Here is a 491-nt window from a genome sequence, read left to right as displayed (position 1 = left end):
TTCGAACTCCATCTTTCTTGATAAGTTTGAATTTTCTACCTCTGCCTTCCATTTTTCTTTTCCTCTGACTCCTCAAGGAATCTCTATACTGTGACATAGAGGATTCCATATTTTCTTGTTCTCTTCTCTTTCATATGAGTAGGAGCAAAGACAAAAGCATTCTTGTTGAGGCTGACCCTAAACCTGAAAGGACCTTGAAGCGAAAGCTAAGAGAAGCCAAGGCACAACTCACTGTAGAAGACCTAACAGAAATCTTCAAAGAAGAAGAACACATGGCAGCCGAAAACAACAACAATGCCAACAATGCAAGGAAGGTGCTGGGTGACTTTACTGCACCTACTCCCGACTTCTATGGGAGAAGCATCTCTATCCCTGCCATTGGAGCAAACAACTTTGAGCTTAAGCCTCAATTAGTTTCTCTAATGCAACAGAATTGCAAGTTCCATGGACTTCCATTGGAAGATCCTCATCAGTTTTTAGCTGAATTCTTG

This window comes from Arachis duranensis, chromosome 1, assembly GCF_000817695.3.
Source record: "Arachis duranensis cultivar V14167 chromosome 1, aradu.V14167.gnm2.J7QH, whole genome shotgun sequence".
Classification (NCBI taxonomy): Eukaryota; Viridiplantae; Streptophyta; class Magnoliopsida; order Fabales; family Fabaceae; genus Arachis; species Arachis duranensis.
This window is presented reverse-complemented; position numbering follows the sequence as displayed.